This window comes from Oncorhynchus tshawytscha, linkage group LG22 (genome assembly GCF_018296145.1).
Source record: "Oncorhynchus tshawytscha isolate Ot180627B linkage group LG22, Otsh_v2.0, whole genome shotgun sequence".
NCBI classification, from domain to species: Eukaryota; Metazoa; Chordata; class Actinopteri; order Salmoniformes; family Salmonidae; genus Oncorhynchus; species Oncorhynchus tshawytscha.
This window is the reverse complement of record NC_056450.1, coordinates 36,199,474-36,225,021: the sequence shown is the minus strand read 5'-3', so window position 1 is coordinate 36,225,021 and position 25,548 is coordinate 36,199,474. Positions and strand designations below refer to the sequence as shown.

Below are 25,548 nucleotides of genomic sequence, written 5' to 3'. Positions count from 1 at the left end.
TTACAGTGTTAAATTATGGTTTTCACTGTTTTAACACAATTACGTTAACAGATTAGAACACGTGCATCTGTTAGATAAAGCTTTTGGAAGTTTGTGAGGAAAGAGTTATTTGTCAAGGAATAATTGTGCAGGCATTCTGACGTCGCACGCACGTTTCATCCGCGGGCGAACTGGATTCAGATAATTACTGTACATTAATCGCATGTCATGTTTTTGACAGCACCGGTATGTCTATAGGTTTAATGTAATGTCACTGTTAGTGCGCTGTTTACTTTAAATCAGAAACTGTGTTAGCGCTTCTGAGAATGTAAACAAGATCGAGTCACTTTTGTCAGACTTCTATCACTGTCACTAGCTAGGTTTCCATCCAATTACCTACAGATGTTCATGTGAATATACATATGGATTCGCTGTGGATAAAAACAAAAAATCTGTGCTTGTTGACGTAGTGCACACAATGTACCTTTTCGCTTCCATTTTCAGGTGCCGAATAAAATGAAAATAAAACATAAAATAAACATTTTAAACCTGACCGATAGTTTTGTCACAAACTGTTGCGTTAAATAGCAAATGTGTCTGCTCTGGTCTTGGTACGTGCGCTCTAGCCAACAGCTCGCATATACTGTCGTGGCCAAAAGTTTTGAGAATGACACAAATATTAATTTTCACAAAGTTTGCTGCTTCAGTGTCTTTAGATATTTTTGTCAGATATTACTATGGAATACTGAAGTATAATTACAAGCATTTCATAAGTGTCAAAGGCTTTTATTGACAATTACATGAAGTTGATGCAAAGAGTCAATATTTGCAGTGTTGACCCTTCTTTTTCAAGACCTCTGCAATCCGCCCTGGCATGCTGTCAATTAACTTCTGGGCCACATCCTGACTGATGGCAGCCCATTCTTGCATAATCAATGCTTGGAGTTTGTCAGAATTTGTGGGTTTTTGTTTGTCCACCCACCTCTTGAGGATTGACCACAAGTTCTCAATGGGATTAAGGTCTGGGGAGTTTCCTGGCCATGGAACCAAAATATCAATGTTTTGTTCCCCGAGCCACTTAATGATCACTTTTGCTTTATGGCAAGGTGCCCCAACATGCTGGAAAAGCAATCCCACACATGAATGGTCTCAGGATACTTTACTGTTGGCATGACACAGGACTGATGGTAGCGCTCACCTTGTCTTCTCCGGGACAAGCTTTTTTCAGGATGTCCCAAACAATCGGAAAGGGGATTCATCAGAGAAAATGACTTTACCCCAGTCCTCAGCAGTCCAATCTCTGTACCTTTTGCAGAATATCAATCTGTCCCTGATGTTTTTCCTGGAGAGAAGTGGCTTCTTTGCTGCCTTTCTTGACACCAGGCCATCCTCCAAATGTCTTTGCCTCACTGTGCGTGCAGATGCACGCACACCTGCCTGCTGCCATTCCTGAGCAAGCTCTGTACTGGTGGTGCCCCGATCCCGCAGCTGAATCAACTTTAGGAGACGGTCCTGGCGCTTGCTGGACTTTCTTGGGCGAAGCCTTCTTCACAACAATTGAACCGCTCTCCTTGAAGTTCTTGATGATCCGATAAATGGTTGATTTAGGTACAATCTTACTGGCAGCAATATCCATTCCTGTGAAGCCATTTTTGTGCAAAGCAATGATGACGGCATGTGTTTCCTTGCAGGTAACCATGATTGACAGAGGAAGAACAATGATTCCAAGCACCACCCTACTTTTGAAGCTTCCAGTCTGTTATTCGAACTCAATCAGCATGACAGAGTGATCTCCAGCCTTGTCCTCGTCAACACCCACACCTGTGTTAAGGAGAGAATCACTGACATGTCAGCTGGTCCTTTTGTGGCAGGGCTGAAATGCAGTGGAAATGTTTTTGGGGGATTCAGTTCATTTGCATGGCAAAGAGGGACTTTGCAATTAATTGCAATTCATCTGATCACTCTTCATATCATTCTGGAGTATATGCAAATTGCCATCGTACAAACTGAGGCAGCAAACTTTGAAAATTAATATTTTTGCAGGCTTAAAGTTAATTTCCTGCAATTCAACACATTTTGCCATTGACCTGAGATAAAATGTTGCAGTTTTCAAGCAAATTTCCAGTGATTCTACATTTTCTTCCATCTAGCTGAGAGAATATTTTTCAGGTTTGAAGAGTTTCCTGCAATTCAACACATTTTGACACTGAGCTTGAGAGAACATTTTGCCATAGTTAATGCTGTGTTCTTTTGCTCTAACTTCAAAAATCAATACTGTTAAATTCATTGTTTTTGGAATGTTCAATTCCTCTAACTGTTTAGCTTTTATTTTGGTGATTGTAAAGTTCTCAAAGATTTAAAAAAATATATATATATATAGGTCCATTATTTTGTATACATACTTTATATTTGGGTTTAGTCATTTAAGTTCACGCTGAAAGCATTTTTTCCATCCCGAAAATGAATAACAAATGAAATGTAAAAAAATAAAACATTCTTTACATTTCGGCCCGTCCGGCCCACCCAAGGGTTTCTATGGCAGAAACATCCCTGTACATTGGGTCAACATTCTGACCGTGTCTGTTTTTCTCTCTCTTCAGCTTCCTATACTGTGAAGTTTTTCGATGGAGTAGTCAAGACCATTAAGCCAACCAAAGTAAAGCCATATAAGCTAGAGGTGAGAGCTCCATATGACTGTTGGTTCACACTAGTGTAGAAGATGGTTGCTCGGGTTATCTTAATGTTTTAAATGTTGTCTTGTGTGGTAGAATGTGAAGGCCCGGGAGAGAGACATAACTCAAGGTGAGCAGAGCAATGGGAAAGGTGAAGCCAAGGTGAACGGGAAAGCAGAGAGTTACAAATCCAAAAAAGGATCTTCAGACCTGGAGGAAGAAGAGAGTAGGAAAGATGAAGAGGAGAAAACGCGGAATGGCAACATTGAGAACAGTGGACAGAATGGGAACCTGAACGGCGAGGAGGGGGAGACGGGAGCAGGAGAACTAGGCCAGGAAGGTGTTGGGGAACAGACTGAAGAGCCACAAGCCAAGAAAGATGGGCTGGCTGTCCAAGCTGAAAGGAAAGATGGGAAGGTTGTCCAAACTGAAAGGAAATATGGGAAGGTTGTCCAAGCTGAAAGGAAAGATGGGAAGGCTGTCCAAGCTGAAAGGAAAGATGGGAAGGTTGTCCAAACTGAAAGGAAATATGGGAAGGTTGTCCAAGCTGAAAGGAAAGATGGGAAGGTTGTCCAAGCTGAAAGGAAAGATGGGAAGGTTGTCCAAGCTGAAAGGAAAGATGGGAAGGTTGTCCAAACTGAAAGGAAAGATGGGAAGGTTGTCCAAACTGAAAGGAAAGATGGGAAGGTTGTCCAAGCTGAAAGGAAAGATGGGAAGGTTGTCCAAACTGAAAGGAAAGATGGGAAGGTTGTCCAAACTGAAAGGAAAGATGGGAAGGTTGTCCAAACTGAAAGGAAAGATGGGAAGGTTGTCCAAGCTGAAAGGAAAGATGGGAAGGTTGTCCAAAGGAAAGATGGGAAGGTTGTGAAAGGAAAGATGGGAAGGTTGTCCAAGCTGAAAGGAAAGATGGGAAGGTTGTCCAAGCTGAAAGGAAAGATGGGAAGGTTGTCCAAGCTGAAAGGAAAGATGGGAAGGTTGTCCAAGCTGAAAGGAAAGATGGGAAGGTTGTCCAAGCTGAAAGGAAAGATGGGAAGGTTGTCCAAGCTGAAAGGAAAGATGGGAAGGTTGTCCAAGCTGAAAGGAAAGATGGGAAGGTTGTCCAAGCTGAAAGGAAAGATGGGAAGGTTGTCCAAACTGAAAGGGAAGATGTGAATGTAGGTGGGGAGTGTGTGATGAGCAGTAACCAAAGGCAGGAGGAGAAAGAAAGGGATGTTTCTGGACAGTTCCCCGCTGAACTGGTACCGACCTTCTGAAGGTATGTAGGTTAGTGTAAGGCCTCGATCACACAAACAGCGTCATAGCATTTTGGTACACCAGAAGTACAGTCATTTCCAATGAAACGCTACGTTTGCCTTGCAGCATTGCATTTTGGTACACCAGAAGTACATTCATTTCCAATGAAATGCTACGTTTGCCTTGCAGCATTGCATTTTGGTACACCAGAAGTACATTCATTTCCAATGAAACGCTATATTTGCCTTGCAGCATTGCATTTTGGTACACCAGAAGTACATTCATTTCCAATGAAACGCTATGTTTGCCTTGCAGCATTGCATTTTGGTACACCAGAAGTACATTCATTTCCAATGAAACGCTACGTTTGCCTTGCAGCATTGCATTTTGGTACACCAGAAGTACATTCATTTCCAATGAAACGCTATATTTGCCTTGCAGCATTGCATTTTGGTACACCAGAAGTACATTCATTTCCAATGAAACGCTATGTTTGCCTTGCAGCATTGCATTTTGGTACACCAGAAGTACATTCATTTCCAATGAAACGCTACGTTTGCCTTGCAGCATTGCATTTTGTTACACCAGAAGTACAGTCATTTCCAATGAAACACTATATTTGCCTTGCAGCATTGCATATTGGTACACCAGAAGTACATTCATTTCCAATGAAACGCTACGTTTGCCTTGCAGCATTGCATATTGGTACACCAGAAGTACAGTCATTTCCAATGAAATGCTACGTTTGCCTTGCAGCATTGCATTTTGGTTCACCAGAAGTACATTCATTTCCAATAAAATGCTACGTTTGCCTTGCAGCATTGCGTTGCAGAGGCAGTTGCAATGCGTTCGGTGTGGTGCATACGTTGGATTTTTCGAATATATGCATCAAACTGTATGCCTAGACAGCTTGACAGAAATGGTAGCAGAAGGTGAACTTTTGTTGCACACACAGATGATGCTGTGTACCGTTTTGCACAATGACGCTAATCGGTGTGATCAAGGCGTAAGGCTTTGACAGTGGAACAATGAAAAACCGCTGTAGAATCATCAGGTTGAAATAGAATGTTTCCCATGGTTGTGCTCGTGTCCGAACTGGAGAAGAAAGATGGAAGCTTGACTTATAGCTTTGCTTGGTAACTTGAATTGTGGCTTAATAAAGCATGTTAGGACAGATTCTGTAGCTTGATAGATAAGTGGAAGAAGTCAAGGGGAGGAATGTCTGCTGAGTCACACTGAACTTTCACTTGTTATCGTTTACAGAAAGTTAACGCGAACTGAGGAAGAGGAGGGTGTGTCTCTTGGACAGAGGCCACCGCCAAAGAGGGAAAGGTCAGACACAAGCAAAGGTCTGTATCTTAATAGATTATTTTATTAGTCACATGCACAGGGTCGCAGACATTGGCACAACTTTGGTTTTAGAAGTGGGAGGGACATAACTTGTTTTATTTTTTTATCCAATCGGATAAACACACCAATCAGCCTACTTACCCGCCGAGAGGCATCCGCATGGTCCTAAAGCACTCCGTTGCCTCGGTTTGTATCACATTCCAATGATAAAACTGGGGGGAACATTAATGCAATGTCAGAATGTGCACGGCCAGTGAAAGTTGCGCCCCTGGTCACATGTATTTGCAGGGTTCAGTGAAATTCTTAAGCTTTGAACTCCAACAGTGCAGGTCAAAGAGAAGTGAATGAAACAATAATTAAAATTATAATATATATACATATTTACAACTGCAACAATGATAAATGTCCATGGGGGGGGATTATTATACATTTGTATTTAACCTTTATTTAACTACGCAAGTCCCTTAAGAACAAATTCTTATTTACAATGACGGCCTACCCCAACCAAACCCTAACGACGCTGGGCCAATGACGGCCTACCCCAGCCAAACCCTAACGACGCTGGGCCAATGACGGCCTACCCCAGCCAAACCCTAACGACGCTGGGCCAATGACGGCCTACCCCAACCAAACCCTAACGACGCTGGGCCAATGACGGCCTACCCCAGCCAAACCCTAACGACGCTGGGCCAATGACGGCCTACCCCAGCCAAACCCTAACGACACTGGGCCAATGACGGCCTACCCCAGCCAAACCCTAACGACGCTGGGTCAATGACGGCCTACCCCAACCAAACCCTAACGACACTGGGTCAATGACGGCCTACCCCAGCCAAACCCTAACGACGCTGGGTCAATGACGGCCTACCCCAGCCAAACCCTAACGACACTGGGCCAATGACGGCCTACCCCAGCCAAACCCTAAAGACGCTGGGTCAATGACGGCCTACCCCAACCAAACCCTAACGACACTGGGTCAATGACGGCCTACCCCAGCCAAACCCTAACGACACTGGGTCAATGACGGCCTACCCCAACCAAACCCTAACGACACTGGGTCAATGACGGCCTACCCCAGCCAAACCCTAACAACGCTGGGCCAATGACGGCCTACCATAAGGCAAAAGGCCTCCTCTGGTAACATGGATCATATTATATAACTGTTTAGGCTAGAGACAAGACCTCTGGTAACATGGATCATATTATATAACTGTTCAGGCTAGAGACAAGACCTCTGGTAACATGGATCATATTATATAACTGTTTAGACTAGAGACAAGACCTCTGGTAACATGGATCATATTATATAACTGTTTAGACTAGAGACAAGACCTCTGGTAACATGGATCATATTATATAACTGTTCAGACTAGAGACAAGATGTTTTCTTTGCTGTAAAGCTGCATGGATCAGTGCTTATATAACTGTTCAGACTGCATGTTGAGACAAGATGCATTTTTTCCCTCTGACACTCCGAGGCTGCATGTTGAGAAGCAGTGCTCCAACACTCCGCTGCATGTTGAGAAGCAGTGCTCCACGTTCCCTCTCTGACACTCCGAGGCTGCATGTTGAGAAGCAGTGCTCCACGTTCCCTCTCTGACCCTCCGAGGCTGCATGTTGAGAAGCAGTGCTCCACGTTCCCTCTCTGACACTCCGAGGCTGCATGACAGTGAACTTGCAAAGTCTACTCAGACTGGTCTGTGCTCTTGGCTATAACAGGCGATGAAATTATACAATGTATCAAAATTGCTCGCTTTGCGCACTGCTCCATTGTAACAAATGTACACATCTAACAACAGAAGGCCCATCAGGGTCTGAGTCTGCATCCCCGCTGACTGAGAAGCAGGTGAGTGAGGGCTGGTAGGGAAGTCTGAGAGAAGCAGCTGAGTGAGGGCTGGTAGGGAAGGCTGAGAGAAGCAGCTGAATGAGGGCTGGTAGGGAAGTCTGAGAGAAGCAGCTGAGTGAGGGCTGGTAGGGAAGGCTGAGAGAAGCAGCTGAATGAGTGCTGGTAGGGAAGGCTGAGAGAAGCAGCTGAATGAGTGCTGGTAGGGAAGTCTGAGAGAAGCAGCTGAGTGAGGGCTGGTAGGGGATTGTCACGACTTCTGCCGAAGGTGGTCCCTCTCCTTGTTCGGGCGGCGGTCGTCGTCACCGGTTTTCTAGTTGCCAGCGATCCACGTTTTCTTTTTCCATTTGTTTTGTCTTCGTTGTACACACCTGATTTCCATTTGTTTTGTCTTCGTTGTACACACCTGATTTCCATTTGTTTTGTCTTCGTTGTACACACCTGATTTCCATTTCTTAGTTATTTGTCCCTATTTAACCCTCTGGTTTCCCCATTGGTTTTGTGCGTGTTTGTTGCGTGTTAAGCTGTCGCGTTTGTTTGTGAGTTTAGTTGAGTTTGTTTCCCTACGTGGAATATTTTGTTGTTTTGTTGAGTAAAGACCTTTATTACTCATTCCCGGTGTCCTGCGCCTGACTTCGTCCCACCTGCTGCACATTGACTCTTGACAGGGATGCTGAGAGAAGCAGGTGAGTGAGGGCTGGTAGGGAATACTGAGAGAAGCAAGTGAGTGAGGGCTGGTTGGGAATACTGAGAGAAGCAGGTGAGTGAGGGCTGGTAGGGAATACTGAGAGAAGCAGGTGAGTGAGGGCTGGTTGGGAATACTGAGAGAAGCAGGTGAGTGAGGGCTGGTTGGGAATACTGAGAGAAGCAGATGAGTGAGGGCTGGTTGGGAATACTGAGAGAAGCAGGTTAGTGAGGGCTGGTAGGGAATACTGAGAGAAGCAGGTGAGTGAGGGCTGGTAGGGAATACTGAGAGAAGCAGGTGAGTGAGGGCTGGTAAGGGATATAGCTGGCTGATTACAGCTGCCAGGGAATACTGAATGCAGGTGAGTGAGGGCTGGTGTGCATACCAGTGGCTAGTGACTGAGGGCTGGTAGGGAAAACAGACTTTATATGAGGGCTGGTAAGGGTCTGCTGAAAGAAGCAGGTGGGACAGTGAGGGCTGGTACCATCCAGATATAGCTGGCTGATTACAGCTCAATGCCAACAGGTGATATGCACATGAATGCAGCACAAGTGGATATCATTGGGCTCCACCTGTCTCTATACCAGTGGCTAGTGACTGATGCTTAATACTGCTTCTTATACAGGTCCATTCAGAACAGAACAGGACTTCTTAACAGGTCCAACCCTAAAAAACAAACAGACTTTATATAAGTTGCTCTGGATACAGAACAGGACTTCTTAAATGACACCCTGGAACATTTATGGGACAGTGTGTGAACAGGACTTCTTATACAGGTCCACACCATCCAGATCCTTCTTATGAGGTCCATCCCTGTGTGAACAGAACATGGTTTTACATGGCCACACCCTGTGAAACAGACAGGACTTCTTATCTGGTCCACACCCTGGAAACAGAACAGAACAGTCTTTGTCTGGGAACAGAACAGGACTTTTATGTCTGGTGCACACCCTGGGCTCAGAACAGGACTCTTCAGTCTCTGACACCCTGGAAACAGAACAGAACAGGACTTCTTATACAGGTCCACACCCTGGAAACAGAACAGAACAGGACTTCTTATACAGGTCCACACCCTGGAAACAGAACAGGACTTCTTATACAGGTCCACACCCTGGAAACAGAACAGGACTTCTTATACAGGTCCACACCCTGGAAACAGAACAGGACTTCTTATTCAGGTCCACACCCTGGAAACAGAACAGAACAGAACAGGACACCCTTCTTTTACAGGTCCACACCCTGGAAACAGAACAGAACAGGACTTCTTATACAGGTCCACACCCTGGAAACAGAACAGAACAGGACTTCTTATTCAGGTCCACACCCTGGAAACAGAACAGGACTTCTTATACAGGTCCACACCCTGGAAACAGAACAGAAGATGGCATCCAAGTCAAAGGGAAACAGATTTGTCATGAATCCAGCTACCGTACTTTAGTTTTCAGATATCGTCTCTTCATCACAACTTACACCAATTCTAATGCATATATTGGATATGATTTATGTTGTAACTACTGACACACAATCATCTTCGAGAAGGAGTACGGACCTTGTCTGGTTGTAGGGTAGTGGGGTGAATCTTGGTCCGGTCCTGCAGCAGGGAGCTAGGGTAGAGCTTGGCTCTGTCTGGGTGCAATGGGCCACCGTAGCGCTGTGCCAGCTCCAGTAGGTCCTCGGTGCTCCTCAGGCTGTCCTGCAGCTCAGAGCCTCTCTCTCTCAGTGTCTCCACCACCAGCCTCTGCTCCACCGCTGGGTAGTACACCCACGGCTTCTGGTAGAAGTGCTCACTGCTGATATAGGAAGCATTCGAGTCCAAGAACGAGGTTGGGCTCTTCTGAACCCTGTTGGGCTGCACAGAGTGTGTTGAAATGGACGTTGCACTCAGCGTGTCGCCCACCTCCTCTCTGTCGTTAGCTAGAGGTGAAGGGGCCCTGCTGGTCTCTATACTGCAGCTCCTCATCCTGCTTCCAGGACTGGCGCTTCAGATCAGAGTGTTTCTGGGTCCTTGTACAGAATGACAGAGAGGGGTGAGAGAGAATTCACATTCATTGAAGATGGATCATCCACAAACCAGTCACACCCCAAATTGTGGAACATGACGTTTTTAGAAAGTATTTGCAGTAACTTTGATGGTACTCACTGGAGGAAGCTAATCTTAAGCTGTAGGCCGTTGAGCACGTCAAAGACGTGATGCACGTTGCCCAGGAGCGGGTGATTGCTGCCCTTACCACTGTCATCAGACCCAACACTCTTAACCACTAGACTACCTGCTGTCCTTACCACTGTCATCAGACCCAACACTCTTAACCACTAGACTAACTGCTGCCCTTACCACTGTCAGACCCAACACTCTTAACCACTAGACTCCCTGCCACCTATACCAATGTCTGTTCCATACCACTGTCATCAGACCCTGTGTGGCACAGAGATGATTCATTTGAGAGATACATTTAAATTATCCAGTTGAAGGAAGATACATTTTTACATGGATGTAAGTATGATGGAACTATTATTTATTCTTACTTTATTCTTTATTCTTATTCTTATTATTTATGTCTTCCTCACTCGGTCTCTCCCCTTTCTCTCCTCTTCCTGCTCCTCCTGCTCCTCCTCCTCCTCCTATCCCTCTGCAGTGTTGGAGAGTAGGCTGGACTACACAGGGGAACTGGAACCTCCTGACCCGTTGACCTGATTGCCTCAGCTCAAACATCTCATCAGACAGATGGTCAGAGACCTGGGCACCGTGCATCAGATGTCCCTCTGCTCCTCCAACACATGAGTGCCCCACTGAGTTCATCACTTCACCACAGAGACCTGGCTGGAGCAGGGCGTAGCAAGCAACACTACAGTACAAATGATGGGTAGGGGAGTAACACAAACTGTCATTAATCAGTTATTATACCAGCAAAACTATTGTAATCAGATTACAGATCCTTTTGAAAAACTACATTACTTCTTGGATTACTTTTAATATCAGAAAATAAATACATTATGACACCTTTTCAGTTTTCTTAATGACAGTCAATTCAGCATTTTTTTTTAAAAGGTGCAAGTTTAAGTTTGTTCCAACTGAGCAAGTCTGACCGGATGTCAGAGACCACTATGATGACACACCAAATGATGACCACCAATCAAAGACCGCTATGATGACACACCAAATGATGACCACCAATCAGAGACCACTATGATGACACACCAAATGATGACCACCAATCAGAGACCACTATGATGACACACCAAATGATGACCACCAATCAAAGACCGCTATGATGACACACCAAATGATGACCACCAATCAGAGACCACTATGATGACACACCAAATGATGACCACCAATCAGAGACCACTATGATGACACACCAAATGATGACCACCAATCAGAGACCACTATGATGACACACCAAATGATGACCACCAATCAAAGACCGCTATGATGACACACCAAATGATGACCACCAATCAGACACCACTATGATGACACACCAAATGATGACCACCAATCAAAGACCACTATGATGACACACCAATCAGAGACCACTATGATGACACACCAAATGCATTTAGATGAATCTTGTTCTGTCTTCTGTCCAAAAGTAACTGAAAGTAATCAGATTGATAATGAGTTTGGATAATCCCAAAGTTACGTAACTGATTACAATTGTGGACAGGTAACTGTAACGGATTACATTGTTGAAGGTAACATATAGTCCACAACCCTGTGTGTGGGTGACAGGGACAGAGACGTTAACAGGGGATTCCTGAGATACCTGCTACTACTGACAATTCAGGAATCAACCATATGAAATGTCTGGCAACCTGCATTCCTGCCATGGTGATGAAGGATGGATAGGACAGGCTACTTTTCTGAAATGCAAGAAAAATAAGAACAGAACATAACCATGTTTAACACTTTTTTAGTTTAGTTTTTATTAATTTGACCATTAAAAAAAAAAAAAAAACAAGCACACATAAAACTTAAAAGCCATACATGAAACTTAGGTTTTTGATTGTAAGTCAACCCCTCCTAATAATATAGTTCTTGCAATTCAATGTAAAACATGGTGAATACTTTGTTTTTGCTAACATCAATCATCTATATCCAACAGGGCTTTATGATTGGATGGTTTTGCTGAAAGGTTCAAATGTAGACCACTGTAGGCTTTTTCTTCTACAGTTCTATTAAATGTTTATATAACATTACACATGTGTGTTCAATGTAAGCACATATGTATCTAATCCTATGTTTCAAATGCATATTTTTGATTAGTGTTTCAATGAAATGTTATTTGGAAAAAATTGCTTAATAATGATGTTTTAAGATCACAAAAAATAAGGGTCACACTTTATTTGGATAGTCTGGATATTCCATCTGTAGATGCTCTACAGATAGTTTGGCCATCTGTTGATAAGCAACTGCTTGCTAAGGTTAGGTTTAGAATAAGGTTAGGGTTGGAGCTAGGGGTAGCATTAGTAGATGGTTAGTTGAAATAGTCTGATAGTCTGTAGAGTGTCTACAGATGGACAATCCAAAAAGTTATACAAAAAAACAGAAGTCATTTTTAAAAGGAGGGGAAATATTTTCATATTTGCAAATATTGTCCTGTCTTTTGAATGTCCAGAATGTTCTTGAGAATAGATGGTATCTTTCTATTGTCCTTTTTAATAACAAATGTTTCTTTCCTCATAGATATTGACGTAGTATAGTATACAAAGTTATTTAGAGGAGATTGCCAATATTAATACTTTTACAAACAAACTGTATATTTTGTCAATTGTAATACCCTGTTAAGATATTTGTCTTTGATTTAAATATTTAGTTGTGATGTTCGTTTTTTTTTCTTATTTCATGCGGGCACTGTGCTCTTATCCTTTTATATATTGTGATTCAGAATTTAATTTAGAATTTTTTTGATTGCATCTTTGTAATCAGTAAGTAATGATATGTATAGCACGTAGTCCATAGAGTATAGGACTGTGTCACAGTATATTTAGTACTGATATACTCAGTACATTGCCTGTGTATCCTTCCCTGGTGGGTAGAACTAGAGGATGTGTGTGTGTGTATGTGTTGACTGGAAAGCAGTGGGGGGAAAGCAGATGGAGCCAGCCCAGCATATGGCCCCACAGTGTGTAGTCAGAAGGCTCTGGAGTCCCTTATGGTAGTGCCACCTCTGCGTTTCCTTGTACCATATCAGGAATATTACTTTGGTTTCTTTCTATTGTGCATTTTCTTAATCTTTGCATGTGAAATGGGTATTTTTATTTATCCTTTATTTAACTTGGCAAGTCAGTTAAGAACAAATTCTTATTTACAATGATGGCCTACCCCGGCCAAACCCTGACGCTGGGCCAATTGTGCGCCGCCCTATGGGACTCCCAATCACAGCTGGTTGTGATACAGCCTGGAATCAAACCAGGGTCTGTAGGGACGCCTCTGCACGGAGATGCAGTGCCTTAGATCACTTGCGCCACTCTGGAGCCCCAAATTGACATGCGACTTTGACCTGACCCATTTCAGAATTATTTGTTTTTCCTTACTGTTTGTTTCAATGGTTAATAATACTTTATACGTCAGCTGCTTGCTAAGGTTAGGTTTAGAATAAGGTTAGGGTTGGAGCTAGGGGGGAGGGTTAGTAGATGGTGTCACTCCCCGCACCGGAACACCAATGTAGGTGCATTTAATTATTATTCCCCAAATTGCTAGCAACATTAGCTTGCTACTGATGGTTTTAGCTATGCAGATACTAAGCATAACTGACAGGGATTCATTAATTTGAAGTACCAGAGATCTATAAAATCTTGCTAGCTACCGAGCGCACTCCCAGCAAGTTATAATCGCAACGAGGTTCACGCTGTCTGTTGGTTTCACAGCTTTGCGCATCCCGTCGTCTCTGCCCACCTCGCTATTTTAGTAAACGCATCAACTCCTCTCATTTAGCTAACTTCCCACATTTTAATTAACAGCCATTTAACCAGAAATGTCAAATTATTGCACATTCTAAAATGTATTTAACTTGAAAAGTCAGATAAGAACAATTTACAATGACGGCCTACCCCGGCCAAACCCTGACGCTGGGCAAATTGTGTGCCGCCCTATGGGACTCCCAATCATGGCTGGTTGTGATACAGCCTGGAATCAAACCAGGGTCTGTAGTGACCCCTCTAGCACTGAGATGCAGTGCCTTAGACCACTGCGCCACTGGAGCCGCAAATTGATGTTTAATGTGACCCATTTCAGAATGATGTGTTTTTCCCTTCCTGTTTGTTTCAATGGTTAATAATATTTTATATTTCAGCTGAATGTTAGCAGCGTCAGATTTATCAATGTATGTTTTTTTAATGTAATAGATTTTGTCATGAGAGGACTGAGATTTAGCTTTACCCAGGACCCAACACTGGAATCGTGCTATTTTTGTTTAATAAATAATTATTTAAGATTTCCATGCAAGAAAATAAACATTTTTATTTATCTAAATTACGCGGTCTGTACGTTGTGTTACTCTTCGAACATTATAACTCAGACTAGACGAGCAAGCATATGATATGCGAATTCACGATCTAACATTGCCCAGAATCAATCTAGGGAAAGTAACTAGGTCAATATCAGTATTCATTTTTAGATTAATTTTTTTTAATTCTCAAATAAAACTGATTCAGATACAAAGCAACACAGCTAAAGGAAGTCACCGTATATATACCTCCTATCACGCATACGGGTCATCCTCTAGGTTCGGTTTGAATGGAAATGTATTGGAGTTGGTCTCCATTTACACATTGAAGGGTCCTTTCATGTGTCAGATCAGCGTGCTGTTGGTTTCAGTTGGTCTCCGGCGGTTCGAGCACTACGAGACGGCCAGTCCGACTGCTTTCCCCACTGTTTTATCTTGAATCAACGGGTGAGTAGCATGCTGCCTTCTCGGATATAAACCGTGTGTAGCTAAGACGTTTGTATGGCAGTTGTTGGTTTTCTTAGCCAAAGCAAAGGTTTGGTAAAGTGCGTTGTTCTCGGCTAGACAACGTTAGCGAGCTGCTAACAGTAGTTAACTAATTGTAGCTAGCTAGTTCAACGTGAATTCATTAAGCTAGTTATCTATGAAGCCCAGCGTAAACCTGATAATTTGATTAACATTTTCATACATGTTTTAATAGCTAAACGTTACCGTTTAACTTGGCTAGTTAACGACCATTGGACCAGCAGAGAGTGGTTGGAAGAGTAGCCTGTCTTTGGTGCAATCTTAGCTAAAGTTAGCTAGCCAGGACTTGAGATGCTAACTAGTCACGCCAAACCGTTAGTTAAAGCTATATTGGGTTTGTATGTATAGTTATTGTGGTATTGTTAACCTATTCCCTTGAAAGATTTCACATTAAGAATCAGAACACAGGGCAAGGGATTTAGGGAGATGGACTGTCAATGTCTAGTTAGAGAGAAGCAAGTCCTTGGCAGAAGAGCCATGCCCTTTTAAACATAGCTATCCCCCAGTAAAGTGTCCCTTTGATTGTGTATTCGTGCTGCTAACCTAGATTCCCAAAATACAGAGATTTAAAAACACAAACAAATGCCAGCAAAGCCATGAGATTAGTGACAGCTGTTTAGGAGTCCAGATGGCCTCTGCAACCATACAGTAAACCTACACACAAATTATGGCGTTCTGTTCAGACAGAGACCAGAGACTAACATTGAGGGTTGAATTGTGATTCATCCCTGTGCATAATCTGCAGCCCTTGGATTTATGTACTTTTTAAGCTGTAATGAGATGTACTTTTTATAATGTACCCTACTGCTTGGAAATTATAAAGGATAGGAACTGTGGAATTTACTCTCTTCCCAAGACAGGTGAGTTCTGTTGGCAATGGCAAGAGATGATGCCCCCCCCAGGGCTACTGAAGCAAGCAAAGCCTTCTACTGTACTTGAGCTGGATTTTCCAGGTTTCTGTGTTACATACAACAGCTGTGGTGCAGGACAGTTCTCTCCATCCTTGATTCTATTTCTGTGGCTGGCCCTGGGGAGGTCTTTGCCAAGCTCTGCTGGAGGGGAGGGGAGGGGAAGAAGGCACCACCACTATGTAATCAATGGTGAACATTGTATCCCCTGGGCCCATTTATATCCCCTGAGTTTCATTCAATGTGGTTTTGGTTTATTCAATTGTTTTTGTCCAGTTAATAACTGCTAGGGGATTGGTTGATGTCTGTAATTTATATAATTGTGATTAAGCAATGTAATGACAGCAGCCAACCTCAGTATTACACTCAATGACCATGTGAAATTGTACGTTACACAGTTGAGGTTGTCGTCCTAAAGGTCCAACATGTTTTATGATTGCGCATCGGCTACTGTGTGGCTGGGTGCTAGCGGGCGTCTTAAAAATGCTAGCAGACACTCGGCCCTCCGTGGAATGAGTTTGACAGCTGTGATGTAGACCGTCATGAAAGTAAAATAACCATTAATTCATTTACGAACAGTCGACTGAAGACTGGCCGGCCAGGCATTTGTGCGGTTGAGTTCTGTTTCTGTGATAACATGGACTCTTAGCAACGTAGTAACTTTGTTGTCCCTTGCTGAAACAAGAAAGGTGTTGTAGCAACAATGAATAGACTGGGCTTGGAACCTCTAACCCTGGCGATTTGACTGGTAAACTCATGAGCAGTGTTCGTATACTCATACTAACCATACTATTTGTTATGTAAATTGAGTATGTAGTATGCTTATTGGTCATAGTATGGATATATTTAGTATGCCAAAAGTTCCCGGATGTCGTACTAAATTCTCCAAAATACGATGTATACACGCAGTGGATACAATTTTTGTACTTTTAGGGCCCATAATGCAATTCTTCAGAAAATGGATGTGGCTTCGCAAAACGCTTTCAGATTTGAAGAAAAAGGTGGAAAATATGCAGCCAAAGTCCAACGAGAGCGGATACAAATTCATTGATTTGAACTAATTACGACAAATGTTGAGCAATGTAATGTTGGCTGACAATTTGTTAGCTACGCTATCCTTACGAACCGCATATCATTACAGCAGTATGTACCGCCGGTATGTTAGGTAACCAGCTAACGTTAGTTGGCTACTAACACATCGAACTTGCCAGGCAGTATATTAATTATATGCTATCTAGCTAGCAAGAGTATCAACTTCTGGCAGACAGGCGACTAGTATGCTCAGCTGAAACGATACCGTTTGTTTACAGTATACTAAAATGAAGTAATAGTATGTAGTAGATACTCCTTAAGTATACGGTATGTTAGTATGGGTATTCAAACACAGCTATGGTTACACTCACAATGACTGCCTGGTATTGTGATGCCATAATGTCCATGGTAATGTTGAATGCTCATTCAAATGATGTTAGCTGAAATGGCTCATGCAATGGAATGTAGTTTTTGTAATGTCAGTTGAGTTGAATCCACAGCACATATTGATGGGTACACTTCCTGCTTTGGTCCTAAGTGTACATCCGCCAGTCCACCCATTATGCCGTCATTGACTTGAATGGGGACTCCCGATCTATTCATTCTATTTCTATGGCAGCACATGCGGTCAGGAAAGGAGAATATGTGAGTGTAAATTATTTCTTGCTATTCTAATGGTTATCACGGAGCCCGTGGTCATTTGGCTGGCCAATTACAGTCATACAAAATTCCATGACCGCCACTGTCCGAGCAGCAGCACTGCAGAGATGCCTGGTAAAGAGCTGTGCAGTGGCATTACCAATTAGGCTTACCCAAACAAGACTGGTTTGAGCGGGTGTTGTCTCACAGAACAGGGAAAGCACAAGCTGCTCCCTGATATTGTGTCGGCCTATATGCAGGGCACCTTTTGTAAAATAGATATTGGTCTCTATGGGACTCCCTGCTAAAATAAAGATGAGCTGAAACGCTCCAAATATACCCACATGTAATTTAGGCTGAGCATTTCTATATTTAGATATTTTTCCCTTCCTACATCACAAACTTGGCTGAGCATTGCCCAGGAGGAGCAGGTCCCTTGGCTGTGTATTAGTAAGCACAGTTACTCAGGTGGGGAATACAAAGCAACGCAAAGGAACGCGCTAACATCAAACGCTCGTTACCCAGCCCAACGGCTCATAAAGAATATTCTGTCAGAGGTTATTGCTTGCCGTCTGGATAGCCTTATTACCTCTCCTGTGGCCTGTCCTGGCTGCTTGGTCACGGTCCCCTAGCCAGGCTACTCTCCCTCTCCTTACTGTATTGCCAGATGAGGGTGTCTCCATTTCCCCCCTAACTCTTCTCTCTTTGGAAGCAGATGTCACCCTCGTCTGCTCCGTTGCGTCTTGAATACCAACCTCAATATGTAATGGAGACGAGTCACGAGTGTGTCACTTTGCAGTGCTCAGTCTGCCAACCTTATTCTCTTAGCATTCTGGCTGGCGCCTATACAGACTCTCTCTTCATTAGCTGACCATGAGTAGGAGACTCTGATGCCTGACCTGGCAGCACTCCATAGGTGGATCACTGTGAAACCAGTGCCAGAGGAGAGCCAGGCTGCACTGGAAAAAAATAAACCCGAATGTTAGTTGTTTAGTCACTTTTGTGTGGGTTTGTGAGATACATGGATGGAGTTGGTGACCTTGAGCTTGCTGGAGTGACGTGAGTTTATAGTCCCTGTGCCAAACAATGCCAAGGTAACCTGTCTAAATGACTATCTCCCCGTTGCTCTCACATCTTTAGCCATGACATGCTTTGAAAGGCTGGTCATGGCTCCAGACCACCATTCCAGACACCCTGGACCCACTCCAATTCACACACTGCCCCAACTGATCCACAGACGACGCAATCTCTATTGCACTCCACACTACCCTCTCCCACCTGGACAAGAGGGCCACTTGTGCGAGAATGCTGTTCATTGACTACAGCTCAGCTCCAAGCACATCACTAAGCTCAGGAACATGGGACTGAACAACTGCATCCTGGACTTCCTGACGGGCCGCCCCCAGGTAGTGAGGGTAGGCCACACAGACCCTCAACACGGGGAGACCCCTCAGGGTGCGTGCTTAGTCCCTTCCTGTACTCCATGTTCACCCACGACTGTGTGACCGCACACGACTCCAAAACCTTTTTAAAGTTTGCTGACGAGACAAGTGGTAGGCCTGACCGCCAACGACATTGCGCACGCCCATTTGATCATTCCTTAGTGATGTGGACACTGGGAACTTGACCCGCTCCACATCGTCAGAGCTGTGGTGGAGCTCTTCAAGAGTTTCAAGTTCCCAGTGTCCACGTCACTAAGGAATGATCATGGTCCACACACCCCAACACAGTCGTGAAGAAGGCATGATAACGCCTCTTCCCCCCCAGGAGGCTGAAAAGATTTGGCATGGACCCTCAGATCCTTATCAAGTTACACAGCTGCACCATTGAGAACATCTTGACTGGATGCATCATGGCGTGGTATGGAAACTGCTTGGCATCCGACCGCAAGGCGCTACAGAGGGTAGTGCATACGGCCCGTTACATCACTGGGGCCAAGCTTCCTGCCATCCAGGACCTCTATAGCAGATGGTGTTAGATGAAGGCCTTACAAATGTTCAGACTCCAGCCACCCAAGTCATAGACTGTTCTCTCTGCTACCGCACAGCAAGCGGTACCAATGCAGCAAGTCTGGAACCAACAGGACCCTGAACAGCTTCTAGCCATAAGACTACTAAATAACTACCTGGACTATCTGCATGGATCCTTTTTGCACTAACTCTTTTGACTTTTCACATTCTCTGCTGATACTATTTGTATCTATCCTGTTGCCTAGTCACTTGCCTATATGTACATATCTACCTCAATTTCCTTGTACCCCTGCACATCGGCTCGGTTCTGGTACCCCGGGTATATAGCCAAGTTGTCGTTCCTCATTGTGTATTATTTTTCTCTCCATGTTGTTGGGAAGGGCCCGTGAGGAAGCATTTCACTGTTCGTCTACACGTATTTTATGTGACACATACAATTAGATTTGATCCCCTGCTGCAGAGAGACTGTTACATGTGATACACTTGTGTAGCATCGGAAGTTTCTGTCTCCTCCACATTCCAGCCCTGCAATTATACCCATGGACCTGCTGCATCTGTGGAATGACAGTTCAGTCCTCCTTTTTGAAATAAACTCAAAGACAAAGGGGTTGAATGAGGCTCCCTTTGTTAGACTCTTCCCCTCCGTACAATGAGACGCTAACGGAAACCACCCACACACACAGCTGAGACTCGTGTGTGTGTGTGTATAAATGAGCCTAGAGAGCCCCGGGCTTTGTCATCACTCTCTCTCTTTCCCCCCTGGCTTCCATGCATCTTTAATACAATACAGTATAGTGACAGTGTGGACATCATATTAGGCCTTACACTGGGTCCATCGACTTAAGTAGCCGTGGTTGACAGACGGAACGGCGGTCACCTGGCTGTTTCAAACTCACTGATCTGTTTGTAGCCTGGTGTGCGTATGACCATTTGTGTTTTCTCTCCGCCCAGACAGCTTCCAACATGAAACAATTTATTCATTTTTTAGCCAAGAAGGACGTGCCACACTAGGACTAAATCTGGTGTCGTGAAATCTGTTTCGAGACTCTAAGGTAAACATGAGAAATAAAGTCTTAAACTGCTAATTTTTGATTTCATAGTTTAAAGAAAGAAAAAAAATGGCATGTGAATTTCACAAAACAGATATGGTCCTGCGTATGAACGATGGGGAAGTGATTCAGTTCAATGTACCTCAGTCCTGGATACCAGACGGTGCTCACCTTACTGCTGTCCCCCACCCACTGGGCAACGATGGTAGGTCATGCTGTTTTTAGGTTCTCTGCTGTGTTACTCCCCCATGTTCTCAGGTCAGTACATGGGACTTCATATCTCACCTCTCATCAGTGTGATGGCTCCCTGCAGTGATGTATGATAGCATGTTCATATACATCCAACAATCTGTTATATGGTGTTCGATAGCTTGCGCTTTGTACTTGTAGAGCAATCATTGTACAATTTCTCAATCCAGACCATCACACACTTTATTTTTTACATGGCATCTTGTAGTCTGGTTCTAGATAATGCCATCAGGCATTGAAGCCAACATCCTCTACCATTGACAATGGCTGCATGTCAACTGTAATCTTTTCTGTAATCAACGCTGTGATTTTTCTCACTCCGTCCCTCATCGCCTCTGTCTGTTTGGGTCTCACCGTGCCTCCCTTTCAGATGGTTAAGCATTGCACCTGTACTGCCACTCTAGCTCATTTCCACCTCCTAAAACTTCACCACCTTCTCATTTAACTACTCAAAGTATTGTCAATTGGCCATACAGGACTTCGCTTCCCTTTCTCGCTCTCTGCCATTTTTCCAACTGTGAACAACGATGGTGCTTTATAACCGCGGTAAATCATGTGAAAGATGCATATCTCCTAGCATTGTTGCGTTGGGTATTTTGTTAAATTTAAATGTTTCCCTTTTATGGTAATCATGATGAACCTGTTAGTGGTAGTTTTGTGATAACTGCACTGTGACATGTTTTAGAAAACCAAACACAGTTTTTCGGTTCAGGATTTTTTTCCCTAAAGGTTAAGAATCCCAATTTCGTTTAAACGTTCACACCCCTACTGTGAGGTGTCATTATCGAGGCTAAAATGTGGACAAAGCATGACGTGGGAAGCAATTAAAGAGTGTCAACCAGGTTGTGAATAAATGGCTCAGCGGTGTCAAAATAGTCATAGTCTGTTGCTGGACAAAATAGTCATAGTCAAAATAGTCAGTCTGTTGCTGGACAAACGTGTGTTATGGCTTTACACCTCCTGCTATATTGTGGATAAATAGTTACATGTCTAACAGAACACAGAGGGTGTTCTTTAATGGAAACCTCTCCAACAAAATCCAGGTAAAATCAGGAATTCCGCAGGGCAGTTGTCTAGGCCCCTTTTTTCAATCTTAATAACAACATGCCTTTGCCTAAAGCCAGTGTGTCTATCCATGCGGATGACTTAACACTATACACGTCAGCTACCACAGGGACTGAAATGACTGCAGCACTTAACCTCTCTAGGATAGGGGGACTGTCGCGTCTTACTTGGCCAAAAGCCAGGGAAAATGCAGAGCGCCAGATTCAAATAAAATGAAACTTTCAAACTTTCATTAAATCACACATGTAAGATACTAAATTAAAGCTACACTCGTTGTGAATCCAGCCAACATGTCAGATTTTAAAAAGGCTTTTCGGCGAAAGCATAAGATGCTACTATCTGATGATAGCAAATCAAATGTATTTGTCACATACACATGGTTAGCAGATGTTAATGCAAGTGTAGCGAAATGCTTGCGCTTCTAGTTCCGACAATGCAGTAATAACCAACGAGTAATCTAATCTAACAATTCCAAAACTACTACCTTATACACACAAGTGTAAAGGGATAAAGAATATGTACATAAAGATATATGAATGAGTGATGGTACAGAACGGCATAGGCAAGATGCAGTATATGGTATCGAGTACAGTATATACATATGAGATGAGTAATGTAGGGTATGTAAACAAAGTGGCATAGTTTAAAGTGGCTAGTGATACATGTATTACATTTAGATGATAGAGTACAGTATATACCCTACATTACTCATTTCATATGTATATACTGTACTCTATCATCTACTGCATCTTTATGTAATACATGTATCACTAGCCACTTTAAACTATGCCACTTTTGTTTACATACCCTACATTACTCATCTCATATGTATATGTATGTAAACATTATATTAAGTAGCATTGTTTAAAGTGGCTAGTGATATATTTTACATCAATTTCCATCAATTCCCATTATTAAAGTGGCTGGAGTTGAGTCAGTGTGTTGGCAGCAGCCACTCAATGTTAGTGGTGGCTATTTAACAGTCTGATGGCCTTGAGAGAGAAGCTGTTTTTCAGTCTCTCGGTCCCTGCTTTGATGCACCTGTACTGACCTCGCCTTCTGGATGATAGCGGTGTGAACAGGCAGTGGCTTGGGTGGTTGTTGTCCTTGATGATCTTTATGGCCTTCCTGTAACATCGGGTGGTGTAGGTGTCCTGGAGGGCAGGTAGTTTGCCCCCCCCCGGTGATGCGTTGTGCAGACCTCACTACCCTCTGGAGAGCCTTACGGTTGTGGGCGGAGCAGTTGCCGTACCAGGCGGTGATACAGCCCGACAGGATGCTCTCGATTGTGCATCTGTAGAAGTTTGGGAGTGCTTTTGGTGACAAGCCGAATTTCTTCAGCCTCCTGAGGTTGAAGAGTAAACAAAGAGTAGCATATTTCAACCCTGCAGGTGCTACACAAAACGCAGAAATAAAATGTTTATCATGGCTTACCTTTGACGAGCTTCTTCTGTTGGCACGCCAATATGTCCCATAAACATCACAAATGGTCCTTTTTGTTCGATTAATTCCGTCCATATATATCCAAAATGTCCATTTATTTGGCGTGTTTGATCCAGAAAAGTCACTACAAAATATCTCAAGTTACCTGTAAACTTTGCCAAAACATTTCTAAATACTTTTGTAATACACAAAGGTATTTTTAAATGTTAATAATCTATCAAATTGAAGACTGGTCTATCTGTTTTCAATAGAGGACGAGAGGAAACTAATGCTACTTTTTAAGTCTTGGCCAACTCTCAACAGCGTTACCCTTTTCCAAGATGACTGTACTTCTTCATTGCACAAAGGAATAACCTCAACCAAATTCCAAAGACTGGTGACATCCAGTGGAAGCGGTAGAAACTGCAAACAAGTGCCTAAGAAATATCGTTTCCCCATGAGAACCCAATGAAAAGACAGTGACCTCAAAAATAAATAATTCTGAATGGTTAGTCCTCAGGGTTTTTCCTGCTACATATGTTCTGTTATACTCACAGACATGATTCAAACAGTTTTTAGAAACTTCAGTTTTCTATCCAAATCTACTAATACTATGCATATCTTATATTCTTGGCATGAGTAGCAGGAAGTTGAAATTGGGCACGCTATTTATCCAAAAGTGAAAATGTTGCAGAGCTGCAGTTCGTTTCAGAATGGGTGGCAAGGAATAAGTTAGTCCTAAATATTTAAAAAAACTAAAAGCATTGTATTTGGGACAAACCATTCACTAAATTCTAAACCTTAACCAAATATTGTAATGAATGTGGTAATTGAGCGAGTTAAGGAGACTAAACTGCTTGGACTAACCCTGGATGTTAAACTGTCATGGTCAAAACATCCATACAACAGTAGCTAGGATGGGGAGAAGTCTGTCCATAATAAAGCACTGCTCTGCTTTCTTAACAACACTATCAACAAGGCAGGTCCTAGGTTTGTTGCACCTGGACTACTGTTCAGTCATGTGGTCAGGTGCCACAGAGGGACTTAGGAAAATTGCAATTTGCTCAGAACAGGGCAGCGGGACTAGCCCTTGGATGTAGACAGAGCGCTAACATGAGTAATATGCATGTCAATCTCTCCTGACACAAAGTGGAGGAGAGATAGACTTCATCACTACTTGTAAGAGGTATTGACATGTTGAATGCACAGAGTTGTCTGTCTGAACTACTATCACACAGCTCAGACACCCATGCATACCCCACAAGACATACCACCAGAGGTCTCTTCACAGTCCCCAAGTCCAGAACAGACTACGGGAGGCGTACAGTACTACATAGATCCATGACTACATGGAACTCTATTCCACAGTACTACAAAGAGCCATGACTACATGGAACTCTATTCCACATTAAGTAACTCATACAAGCAGTAAAATTAGATTTAGAAATGTAAAATACACCTTATGGAACAGCAGAGACTGAAGCAACACATGGGCACAGACACATGCATACATACACACTATACACACACGTTCACATGGATTTTGTGTTGTAGATATGTGGTAGTAGAGTATGGGCCTGAGGGGGCACTTAATATGTTGTGAATGTATTGTAATGTTGTTTTTAAACTAACTGCCTTCATGTTGCTGGACCCCAGGAAGAGTAGGCAGTAGCTAAATACACTGCCACCTACACTGAGTGTCTTTAAATGTTTTGAACATCTTCCTAATATTGAGTTGCACCCCCCCCACCCCCCCACCCCCCGAAACGGTTCCACAGGGATGCTGGTCAACTTTAACTCCAATGCTTCCCAAGGTTGTCAAGTTGGCTGGACGTCCTTTGGATGGTGGACCATTTTTTTGATACACGCGGGAACTGTTTCGGGTGAAGAATGTAACGGCATTGCAGTTCTTGACACAAACCAGTGCGCCTCAATGCCACCCATATACAATTCATATCAATGTTTCAAGGCTTATCCTTCTTTAACCAGTCTCTTCCCCTTCATTTGCTTCTCTCGTTTTTCCGTCACATCTTTTATCATTTCGGTTAATCTTCATTTGCCATTTTCGATTAATACAGGCAGGTCCTTTAATATTTTAATTGTGTGGTTGGGGAATGGGGATAACCAATGATATATCTCTTCTCGCACCTGATGACGAAGACTGGTCACCATGGCAACTTAGGTTCCGTTTGGGCAGATGTTGCGCTGGGTGGGTGGGGGGGAATTGGGGGAGCTGAGCTGGGCCATGGCTCTCTGTCTGAGAAATCGGGTTAGGAGTTGCCATGAGCTATGTCTCTCAATAAGACTAATCAGATTTCTCTGCGTCGCTGCATGGCTGTTTCTCTGTGTCAGAACAGGGCACAGTAGCACTGTCTGGCTGCACTGGATCCTCACCTGCCCCCCCATAGCCCTGGCTTTGACCTCCCTACTAAGGCTTGACTACCTTTTTTTTTTCGGACAAGTATTATTATTTTGCTT

At 43.4% G+C, this 25,548-nt stretch overlaps 1 protein-coding gene and 1 long non-coding RNA gene across 3 annotated transcripts in view; both read left to right on the top strand.

Annotated features, from left to right (window-relative positions):
- Nucleotides 1-3,522: 3,522 nt before the first annotated feature.
- On the top strand, nt 3,523-10,762 carry LOC121840465. Its single transcript, XR_006079660.1, has 3 exons — nt 3,523-3,906; nt 5,148-5,233; nt 10,396-10,762. It is a non-coding gene; the product is annotated as an uncharacterized LOC121840465 (long non-coding RNA).
- A 3,585-nt stretch (nt 10,763-14,347) lies between these two features.
- Nucleotides 14,348-25,548, top strand: part of LOC112235768 (protein NDRG3) — a 56,629-nt gene continuing 45,428 nt past the window's right edge. Inside the window, exon 1 of one of the 2 annotated variants that reach the window (XM_042304138.1) lies at nt 14,348-14,658. The gene's annotated coding sequence lies outside the window, so the exon portion shown is untranslated. The remainder of the gene's footprint in view (nt 14,659-25,548) is intronic. The other variant, XM_042304140.1, reaches the window with a different exon arrangement.